The sequence below is a fragment of the Bufo gargarizans genome, chromosome 1 (genome assembly GCF_014858855.1).
Source record: "Bufo gargarizans isolate SCDJY-AF-19 chromosome 1, ASM1485885v1, whole genome shotgun sequence".
In the NCBI taxonomy this organism is placed as follows: Eukaryota; Metazoa; Chordata; class Amphibia; order Anura; family Bufonidae; genus Bufo; species Bufo gargarizans.
The window spans coordinates 118,927,911-118,939,251 of NC_058080.1; the positions used below are offsets into that span (position 1 = coordinate 118,927,911).

Here is an 11,341-nt window from a genome sequence, read left to right on the forward strand (position 1 = left end):
AGAGAAAACAAAAGGTGAAATTAAAAAGGCAATTTAACAGAAAGGCAAAGAAATAATATTTAATACCAAAGTGAAGGTTCTTCAAAAAAAAAAAAAAAACAACTGGGCAAAAAAACTGTAATATCAAGTATCGGTGGTGAAACAAAGAAAGAAGAAATGCTGAAAAAAGTCAAACAATTCTATCAAGACCTGTTTAATAAAAACAAATAGATAAAGCCTTTGTTGAAGATGTCTTAAACTCTTTAGAAAACAAGCTGAAGAAAGAGGAGCAAGAAATGCTATGAAGGACATCTCGCTAGAATAATTGCATGCTGTCTTTAAAGGTTTCGCAAAAAACAAAATGCCAGGGTCTAATGGACTTACAGTAGAATTTTACTTAATATTCTGGAATGTATTGAAAGGGGACTTGATGGATATTTTCAAGGAAGCTTTAAATACAGAAGTGTTGCCAGAATCTTGAAGGAAAGGTATAATGACGTTACTATACAAAAAAAGCGACATAACACAATTGTAAAATTGGAGACCAATGACACGCCTTAATATGGATTACAAAGTTTTGGCCAAGTTTCTTGTGAACCGGATTAAAAAGGTAATTGGCAAAGTGATATATAAAGACCAAGTATGTGCAGTCCCAGGTTGAGGAGTATGGGAAAAATCTCAACATAATAAGAAACTGTATCTGGTATCAGAATGAGAGAAAACAAGATCTAGCCATACTATCCTTGGACTTTCTCAAAGCATATGACAAAGTGTCACATGAGTTTCTGTGGTTGGTGCTGAAGCAAATGAACTTTCCAGATGTTGTAATAAACCAATATCATTGCTCTACCAAAAATCCTTCAGCCAAATGCGTATTAATGGTTTTCTGTCTGGAAAAGTCACTTTGTTTTCCGGAGTCAAGCAAGGTTGCCCCTTGTCACCCATTCTGTTCATTTGTGTTTTGGAGCCAATACTCTCGCTACTACGAAAAGACAATGTAATCAAGGTTGTCTCTATACCTGGTGGTAATGGACTTACTGTTAAAACAGGAGCCTACATGGATGATGTCACAATCTTGTGTACAACAATAACAAAAAAAGAGGCTCAAACAAGATAGACAATGAAGCCTACCTGAACACTGCTCCAAGGGTAAGAATAAATATATTGTGATGGGGCAGTAACTAAATAAAACGTCACTATTAATCACATAAGACAGGCATCCTCAAACTGCGGCCCTCCAGCTGTTGTAAAACTACAACTCCCACAATGCCCTGCTGGAGGCTTATACCTGTAGGCTGTTCGGGCATGCTGGGAGTTGTAGTTTTGCAACAACTGGAGGGCCGCAGTTTGAGGATGCCTGACATAAGAGATAAAAAAAGGGCCCTACAGACAAACAAACATGTAAGAAATACAGCGCTCAGCCTGGTACCAAGAAAGGGTACCATGTGAGGCAGGCTGAGATATCTCCGTGGGTACTAGTGGTGGGCTAGCGAAAAGTGTGTCAAGTCAAGTCAGGAAACTAGAGGGTATTGGTATAGTGTGTACACTGACCCTAGTGGATCCCTACTTGTCCTAGTCCACCCTATTAATGTTTCCTAGGAACAGGGTCCTAATGTGTTTGCCCATGCACTTGCGCAGTTCTCTGAAGGTCTTTCCAACGTAGCGCAGTCCACAGATGCAAGTTATTAAGTAGACTACGCCAGTTGTGTGGCAATTTATAAAATTCCGTACATGATAGATCGTGCCATTAGGTTCGCCCCTAAAAGTTTTCCCCTGTGATAGGTAGCCACAGAAGCTGCAATGGCCGCATCTATAACAGCCCATCACTGGCACGTCCAACCATGTACGGGATCTCTCTGGGGGGATAAAGTGGCTATGTACCAGCCTATCCTTTAAATTGTGGCTCCTCCTAAAGGTTACTGAGACGGAAGGATTGAGGACCTCCGCCAAATCTGGGTCCATCAATAGGGTGTCCCAGTGGCGTGCCAGGATCCTCCTGACCTGGGATGCCGCTGCATCATATGTGCCTATAACCCGAACAGTGTCCTGTGATTCATGCACTGCACTGATCATGGGATGAAGCAGTTCTGCGCGTGTACGTGCTTGTGTTTTTTGATAGGCCAGTCTAAGGGTCTTATCAGGATACCCCCTCTCCTGAAACCTATTCCTCAAATCCCTAGCCTGACACTTGAAGTCAGTTTCCTCTAAACAATTTTGCTTCAGTCTAAGATATTGACCGGTGGGTATCCCTCTCTTAAGAGGGACAGGGTGACAGCTGTTCCACCTAAGGAGGGAATTCGTAGAAGTAGGTTTCTGGTAGATAAACGTACATAAACCACCCTTGTCGTCTCTAAAGATGACAACATCCAAAAATGGGAGACGATCCTTAACAATTACTGAGGTGAATCTAACATAGTAACATAGTACATAAGGCCGAAAAAAGACATTTGTCCATCCAGTTCGGCCTGTCATCCTGCAAGTTGATCCAGAGGAAGGCAAAAAAAACCTGTGAGGTAGAAGCCAATTTTCCTCACTTTAGGGGAATAAAAATTCCTTCCCGACTCCAATCAGGCAATCAGAATGACTCCCTGGATCAACGACCCCTCTCTAGAAGCTATAGCCTGTAATATTATTACGCTCCAGAAATACATCCAGGCCCCTCTTGAATTCCTTTATTGTACTCACCATCACCACCTCCTCAGGCAGAGCGTTCCATAGTCTCACTGCTCTTACCGTAAAGAATCCTCTTCTATGTTTGTGTACAAACCTTTCCTCCAGACGCAGAGGATGTCCCCTCGTCACAGTCACCGTCCTGGGAATGAATAGATGATGGGATAGATCTCTGTACTGACCCCTGATATATTTATACATATTAATTAGATCTCCTCTCAGTCGTCTTTTTTCTAAAGTGAATAACCCTAATTTTGATAATCTTTCAGGGTACTGTAGTTGCCCCATTCCAGTTATTACTTTAGTTGCCCTCCTCTGGACCCTCTCCAGCTCCGCTATGTCTGCTTTGTTTGCTGGAGCCCAGAACTGTACACAGTACTCCATGTGTGGTCTGACTAATGATTTGTAAAGTGGTAGGACTATGTTCTCATCACGGGCATGTTCTTTTAATGCAACCCATTATCTTATTGGCCTTGGCAGCAGCTGCCTGACAGTGTTTTTTGCAGCTTAGTTTGCTGTTTATTAAAATTCCTAGATCTTTTTCCATGTCAGTGTTACCGAGTGTTTTACCATTTAATAAGTACGGGTGACTTGCATTATTCCTTCCCATGTGCATAACTTTACATTTGTCAGTGTTAAACCTCATCTGCCACTTATCTGCCCAAGCCTCCAATCTATCCAGATCGCTCTGTAGTAGTATACTGTCCTCTTCAGTGTTAATTACTTTACACAGTTTAGTGTCATCTGCGAAAATTGATATTTTACTATGCAAGCCTTCTACAAGATCATTAATAAATATATTGAAGAGAATAGGGCCGAAAACTGACCCCTGAGGTACTCCACTAGTGACAGTGACCCAATCTGAGTATTTACCATTAATAACCACCCTCTGTTTTCTATCATTGAGCCAGTTACTTACCCACTTACAGACGTTTTCTCCCAGTCCGAGCATTCTCATTTTATATACTAACCTTTTATGTGGTACAGTGTCAAATGCTTTGGAGAAGTCCAGATACACGACATCCATTGATTCGCCGCTGTCAAGTCTAGAACTTACCTCCTCTTAGAAACTGATTAAATTTGTTTGACATGACCGATCCCTCACGAAGCCATGCTGATATGGCGTTATTTGCTTATTTCCGTTAAGATGCTCTAACATAGCATCTCTCAGAAAACCTTCAAACAGTTTACCCACAACAGATGTTAAACTTACCGGCCTATAGTTTCCAGGCTCTGTTTTTGGACCCTTTTTGAATATTGGCACCACATTTGCCATGCGCCAATCCTGTGGGACATTCCCTGTCAATATAGAATCTGCAAATATCAGAAATAAGGGTCTGGCTATGACATTACTTAATTCCCTTAGGATACGGGGGTGTATGCCATCCGGTCCTGGCGATTTGTCTATTTTAATCTTTTTAAGTCGCTAATGTACTTCCTCCTGGGTCAGACAGGACACTTTTAATGGGGAATTTATTTCAACATTCGGCATGTCATCTGACAGTTTATTTTCCTCAGTGAATACATTGGAGAAAAAAATATTTAACAGCTTTGCTTTCTCCTCGTCGCTCTCTGCGACTCCCCCCTCATTACTCTTTATTGGGCCGACACCTTCAGATTTATACTTTTTAAAATTTATATAATTGAAGAACATTTTAGGGTTAGTTTTACTCTCTTTGGCAATTAATCTCTCGGTCTCTAGTTTGGCCGCTTTTATTTGTTTTTTACATGTTCTATTTTTTTCCTTGTTTCATAGTTTCCATAGTTTTTCAGTGCTTCCGTGCTACCTTCCTGTTTTAGTGTTTTATATGCTTTCTTTTTGTCATTTATTGTTTTCTTTACCGTTCTGTTTATCCACATTGGTTTCTTTTTGTTCCTTAACCTTTTATTCCCATACGGTATGTACCTCTCACAATGAGATTTTAGGATGCTTTTAAAGATATCCCATTTTGTGGCTGTATTTTTATTTGTGAGGACTTTATCCCATTTAGTTAGGCCTATGGCCTCTCTTAGTTGGCTAAATTTAGCTTTTTTGAAGTATGGTATTTTTGTTCCTCCCTGTAGAAACGCTCTTTTGAATGATAATTGGAAGGTTATTACTTTGTGGTCACTATTTCCCAGGTGTCCCCCAACCTGCACGTCTGTTGTTCTGTCAGGCCTATTGGTTAATACTAAGTCCAGTATGGCCGTCCCTCTAGTCGGGTCCTGAACCAGTTGGGAGAGGTAAATGTCTTTGGTTATTGCCAAGAACCTGTTTCCTTTATGAGATATACAAGTTTCAGTTTCCCAGTCTATATCTGGGTAGTTGATGTCCCCCATAATAACCACCTCATTATGATTTGCCGCCTCGTCTATCTCGTTTAGTAGTAGATTTTCTGTGGACTCTGGTATATTAGGTGGTTTATAGTAAACTCCTATTAGTAATTTATTATTGTTTTTAACGCCATGTATCTCTACCCACAGTGACTCCACATGTTCATGTCCCTCATTTATATCTTCCCGGAGTGTGGGCTTTAGACAGTACTTTACATAAAGGCAGACCCCTCCCCCTCTCCGGTTTTGACGATCCTTTCTAAACAAGCTGTAACCCTGTACATTAACTGCCCAGTCATAGCTATCATCCAGCCATGTCTCAGTTATTCCCACTATGTCATAGTCCTCCTCACACATCACCAATTTCAGTTCACCAGTTTTATTAGTCAGGCTTCTGGCATTAGTATACATACATTTGAGAGGTTTATGTATATTTTTTACTCTACACCTTTCCTTCTGAACTGTTCTAGTCCCTCCTTCTGTTCCTCCCCCAGTCTCACTACCTTGCCCCCGGTCTCTATCTCAGATTCAAATTGTTAACATTCAGCTCGAAAACAAATCTGTCAAATTCGCTCTCTGGCCTGCGCCACAACAAAAAGATGTCATCAATGTAGCGGGACCAGAGAGAGATGTAGTCCACAAACCACCGTAATGGTTCACCAAAGACAACAGATTCTTCCCACCAGCCCAGGAGCAAATTTGCATATGATGGCGTGCAAGAACTGCCCTTGAGCTGGTGGTAAATCCGATTGTCAAAAAGAAAGAAATTGCTTGAAAGGATGAAGTCCAAAAGCTCAAGAATAAAGGCATTATGCAACATGAATTGTCGCCCCCTCGTTTTAAGAAAGTGACTGGTCGCCTCTAAACCCCTCTCGTGCGGAATAGAGGAGTAGAGAGCCTCCACGTCAATGGAGGTCAGGAACCAATGTAGTTCACAGATATTTTCAAGTTTACCTAAGAGGTCACTTGTGTCTCTCACATAGGAGGGCAATACCAATACAAAGGGAAGCAGCACTTTGTCTACATAGATCCCACAATTTTGCGACAGGCTTCCCACCCCCGAGACGATCGGTAGTCTTGGTGGGGGAGGTCCCCTTGTGAACCTTTGGCAAGCAGTAAAAAGTAGCTGTTACTGGATGATGTGGGTAAAGAAAATCAAATTCATCACTATTAATCAGATTAGCGGTTTTGGATTGCTTAGCATCTTAGTATCCCCTGTAACCTACTGGTGGGATTAGGGGGGGGGGGAATCTCACAACCAGTTTTGTCCCTTAGGATAGCAGGACACATTTCTCTGTATGATGATGTATCCATAACAACAACGTTGCCTCCCTTGTCCGAAGGTTTTATTATAATATTCTTGTCTGTCTCAAGGGTTTTGATGGCCAGCCTCTCTTCCTTGCTGCAATTGAATCTGGGTGGGACCGAGCCAAGGGTGGAGAGTGCAGAGGCAGTATGTTGTAAAAAGACGTCAACACAGGAGACGCTGATTGTCAGGTATGCGTCTCACCTGGCCCCTCTGCCTTTATAATGGGGCCATTTGGCTCCATAAGCTGCCGGTCCTCTTACCCAGGCGGACACCACCACTCTGGTTCTCCTTTGCATCAGGGTCCACAGCCATACGCTGACCACAGCCACCAAACAGTAAGTCGCCATTTCCTCCATCGTCTTGCTTTATGGATGAATGGTAGTGTTTTAATGGTCATTATTCTTAAGTGGTTTTCTTTTTCTTTTTCTGTTATAGGCTCAGCCACACATTGACTGTAGCCATCAAACAGCCACCCCCTAGCCGTTGAGCCATACGCCAGCTGGGGTTACCATCATTATGCCCCGTGTCCCCTGAAGAATCTTGGGGCTTATTTTGAGGAAACGCGTCGGGACACTTAAGTATATTTTCTGCTATTAGCCTGATTTGGTTTGGTTGGGATAGTTTTTCCAACAACCTCAATCAGTTTTTTTTGTTGCTATAACTCGTATCACCCAATGGGTATATGGTCCTTCCATTGTTGTCCAGGGCCTTAATTTAGCATCAAGCGTAGGACCAGAGTTCCAGCCGGGCCACCCTTTGCAGTTTTTTTTGGACCCCGTTCCTAGGATACATTAATAGGGTGGACTTGGACAAGTAGGGATCCACTAGGGTCAGTGTTCACACTATCCCAATACCCTCTAGTTTCCCGACTTGACACACCTTTTACTAGCCCACCACTAGTACCCACGGAGATATCTCAGCCTGACATGGTACCCTTTCTTGGTACCAGGCTGGGCTCTGTATTTCTTACATGTTTGTTTTATTTAGTTACTGCCCCCCTCACAATATATTTATTGTGTACAACAATACCTGCATTGAGAAGATCCTTACAAATTATGGAAATCTTTTGCCAAGCTTCTGCCTTTCGTCTTAATAGAACGAAGTGTGATTGCTTTGCCATAGGAGACTGGAGAGAAGCAAATATCCCAGATCAAAAAATACAAAAAGAGCAGTTAAAAATACTTGGAGTAATTTTTTATGACAATGACAACGGTCAAAAGAGTTGGGAGGAAGTCAAAGCAAAAGTCCAAAAGAATTTGGAGTTTTGGAAGCTGGGAAAATTTGATCATTAAAGCCCTAATAATCCTAATTCTACTGCACTTGAATGTAGTCTTCCCTCCAAGTGATCAGTGTCTGAAATATCTTCAGAAAGTAATCTTTCAGTTAATTTGGCGCTCCAAAATGGAGAAAGTCAACAGGGGGACAATGTATAAACAAAAAAAGTTCGGAGGCAAAGGAATACCTAATATTAAGAAAATTCTGTACCTGTATTTATTTTCCCTGTGCTTCAGGATGATTAAATGAACTGAGAATACCTGGTCTTTTTCCTGTATGCAGCAGGACATTTGTTCCGAAAAACGCCAATGGATACAATTTCCGTTAACAGTTCCAGTGTTGCTTGTCCCACCAAGGCGATATGTATTAATTGAGAAGATCATTCAACAGTACTCGCTAGAGAATTGTGAAAGAGACTGTTTGGATAATGCTAAAAAATAATGCAACATCTGAATAATAAGGAACAAGTCAGTCCAGTCTCAAATTATACAGAAGCCAAATCTTTGGAATGTTGGAAGCTTTGTAATTGCGCTTACCTCTCAAACTATTTAAAAGACTTAGCCTGGATGGTAATGCAGGATTGTCTACTGACGAGTACCGACGAGAGCCTTTCAGCACAGGAGAGGACTGGTGCCGATGGCAAAGTGTCCAAGAAGTGACTGTGTTATGGATGAAACTTCTCCCCACGTAATGATGAATTGTAAGTATGCACAGAACTTATGGAGGAGGGTGGGTGTGTTCCTGAATCATACTTGTGATCTGGGCTTCTTGAATCACGAACTGGTATCGTATGGACTTTGTACTGTGCCACAGACAGGTAAGAATCAGGTATTATGGACTATGGTGAACTGCTTGAAAAATGCAAGTTCATAATATTTAGTTGTTTAAAAGAGACTTGATTGATGAAAAAGAATGCATCAAAATTGCTTTAAGTGAGATCTATGTTTTCTATTTATGTGACAGAAAACGTTTAGGAGTTAGAGCTGCTACTTTGTGGAATATTAACAGTTGGAATGTGCTTCTTGAGTAACTTTTGATGAAATTGTTTGTTTTGTAAGTTTTTCAGTTTTATAATAAAAATGTAAAGCTGGCCTGGTCGATCGCTTCTCTGCCTTTTGGCTAAGATGAAGTGTAGTATCTGTTTGGTATTGTCTTGGCCGAAGGTGCTCAGGGTACCCAGACCCTCGGCCTTGCGTGAAGGCCACAGTTTATAGCTGTGGTAGGATGCTGCTATAGAGGGGACGGCTTAGTCCCTGCGCAACCAGAGGTGATCACCATAACTGCCTGCTACTTAGGTGGTAGGTGAGAGATTTCGAAGTTCCTGTGATGTATTGATTTCCTAGATGGAGGTCCAGAGTCCTGATCTAGGAGAGGTGCCTGATTAGCAAAAAGTCAAGAATGGAATCCATTTTTTGTTGATGGATCCACAGAAAAGAAAAAATGGACAAACCTTTCTGGTGGAAGAGATCCTGTATCGGCTAATTGGTATCCGGATAGAATTTGTTTTGTCTATGTAGGAGTCCCCAAAGTGCTGATTATACGACGTGGTGTAAAGAGACTGGAAAAAAATAGACTTAATCCAATACTAAATGGAGTTAAAGTACTTGTGCATTACCCGACAAAAGAGAGGTTAGTGACAGTGCGGATGTTTAGTCCATATGTACCAGAAGAGGACATTTGTGTTTTCCTGATGAGATACTGCGAAAAAGTGACTTCGCATGAAAAGGTATATAGTAAGTTTGGTTTTTGGACCACAAAATTGAAATATTATGTTATGTGTTTGGAAGACTCTGGGGGGGATTTTTTTTTTGCCACCTGGACGATTTAGGATTGGGGCTGTAAATGGAGTTCTGTTTTTCAATGAAATGGTTGATTTTTCCAAGAACTGTAAAAAATACGGTCATTTAAAAGATGAATGTACTGATCAGTGGTGTTCTAAATGTGAAGAAATAGGACATTTAGCAGAAATGTGTGAAAAAGTAAGAAAGTATAATTTATGTGGTAACATTGGTTATGCTTATGGTTCTTGTCCCCAAAAATATTTTTGTGTTAAAAAGAAAGAAGGGACTAAGAAAAGGAAAGAGATTGGAAAAGGGATGAAGGTGAAATCATGAAAAAAAATTGCAGTTATTGATAAAGAAATGATAGTTAATGGAAAAAAGCAGGTTGAAAAAATTGAAAGAGGAATACAGGAAGTAGAGATATCAGGAGTTAATTTGCCTAGTCTGAAGAAAATAGAAGAAAGGGAAGAAAAGAAAGAGGTGGACTGGGCAAAGGTGTATGAACATAGGGATATCATGAAGAACAAAATAGAAGAAATGAAAAAATCTGGAGCAAATGTATCAAATTTACTTGGATATGTAAGACGATATTTAGTGACAGGAGTTTTTTTGGATAATTTTTATGTTTATCCATTCGATCGATTGAGGTATACAGAAAAAGTACCTAGGAGTGTGGAATTGAACAAAGAGGAAGTGGAAACATTGGTATATTATGTATGGATAAAAGATATAGGACCCAAAAAGTTTTTTTTGGGGGGGGGGGGGAAGAGTTAAATAAGTTTGGTGTTAGAGTCATTACTTTTGTGAAATATAAGGAATTAAAATGTTTTGATGGTTTTTATGAACTTGGTTTTGTAAATGTTGTTGTCTGATTTCATTGTTTTGTGTAGATATGAGAAGTTAATGGTTGTGCTATTGTGTATATGTTAATATTTTTCAGTTTGTGTTGTAAATTTTTTAAGTTTATAATAAAAATGTAAGCTGGTCTTGTATGTCTCATAGTGCACAATGCTGCCATTGTAAGGTATTCTGACTGTACCTGTCTAATGGATAGGTTGTTGGCTTGCATTTACCCGGCTGTTGGCATACAGCCTTTGTGTGATTGTCTATTATATGTTGTTTATTGTGAGTTATAGATAATGATTTATTTTAAAAATAAAATAATATAGCATCTATAAAAATAAATTATTAATGATAGGTAGGAAAATACTTATAATAAAAGTTAATTAATTATAGGTAAAATAAGAACTATAAAAAAATTGTAGGGATAATAGCATAATAAAGATTAAGAGTAGCTATATACAATAAGTGAGAAAAGATTATAAGTTTATCTAGTGATGAAAAAAATCTAGAATATTCGCTATTACGAAGATATAGCAATATATTCTAGATCTTTGCGAATTCTCGAAGAGCCGATATTCGCAATAAAAATTTGCAATTAGAATATTTGCGCTCAACACTAATGAGGAGACGACAGAGTGGCAAGGTAACATAGAGTGGAGGTGGCAGTAGCATCAGGAGACCACAGAGTGGCAAGGTGACATAGTGTGGAGGTGGCAGCAGCATGAGGAGAGCAGCATGAGGTGTTGGTGCGGGACCATGGATGATCTAGTCAGATGCATCAGGCATTGGTGGGTGGAAATCCTGGATTCATCTTGACAAAGGTCATTCTCTTCACATTTTGGGCGGACAGGCGAGTTCTTCTTGGAGTAACTATGGCCCCTGCCTCATTAAACACCCGCTCTGATGCCACACTACTGGCCGGGCAGGACAGCTTTTCCAGGGTAAACTCGGCGAGTTGTGGCCACAAATCCAGTTTGGCCTGCCCAGTAATCCAGCGGATCTTTAATGACGGCTTGCAGGGTGCACTCCAAGAATGCCACCACCTGTTGGTTCAGTTTCTGCTCTATGTTTAGCTGCTGGCGAGTAGTTTCTTCACTATGCGGGTGAACAAAGCTGCTCATCAGCGACTCTAGACTCAGGCTGCTGCTGATGGAGCTGGTACTGCTCCTGC

General features: G+C 40.6%; 1 pseudogene; it reads left to right on the forward strand.

Moving 5' to 3' along the window:
- Positions 1-8,645: 8,645 nt before the first annotated feature.
- LOC122925225 lies at positions 8,646-8,782 on the forward strand (annotated as a pseudogene).
- The last annotated feature ends 2,559 nt before the right edge of the window (positions 8,783-11,341 follow it).